This window comes from Antrostomus carolinensis, unplaced genomic scaffold (assembly GCF_000700745.2).
Source record: "Antrostomus carolinensis isolate BGI_N321 unplaced genomic scaffold, ASM70074v2 scaffold28581, whole genome shotgun sequence".
Lineage (NCBI taxonomy): Eukaryota > Metazoa > Chordata > Aves > Caprimulgiformes > Caprimulgidae > Antrostomus > Antrostomus carolinensis.
The window spans coordinates 2,802-3,407 of record NW_010296782.1 but is presented as its reverse complement, the minus strand read 5'-3'; positions in this window follow the sequence as shown (position 1 = coordinate 3,407).

The following is a 606-nucleotide window of genomic DNA, read 5'->3' as shown; positions in this document are numbered from 1 at the left end:
ATTTGGTGTGTATTTGGTATATTTGGTGTCCTGCCTTGGTGTTGGTGTTGGGGCAGGGTGGGACCCTGTGGCCACGCTCCCACCAGCTGGGGTTGTCCCCAAACAGCCATAAACACGCGGTGTTTGCCCTCCCGGGGCTGGGTGGGCTTTGACCAGGTAAAGGGGTTATCAGTGTTTATTCTGTCTTCCCCTTTGGGGTATTTTGGTGCTCAGTGGTTCCAGCTGTCCAAAGAGGAGCTCTGCTCCCCAAACCATGTAATTATCAGCCAGCGTTCATACAGCCTGAATTTTGTTTCATTTCTCTGCAGTTTGGAGCCCACTCATGATTTTAGGACATTTCTGCACAGCTGGGGACATCCAGGAGGGACTTTCACTGGGAATAAAAGGAGGCTGTAGCCAGGTGACTCGGGGACATGCCGGGTCTTGGCCAAACCCTGGCATTAAGCTGAAAGAGGGGAGGTTTAGATGAGATATTGGGAAGAAGCTCTTCACTGTGAGGGTGGTGAGACACTGGAACAGGTTGCCCAGAGAAGCTGTGGCTGCTCCTCCCTGGAAGTGTTGAAGGCCAGGTTGGATCAGGCTTTGAGCCACCTGGGCTAGTGGCAG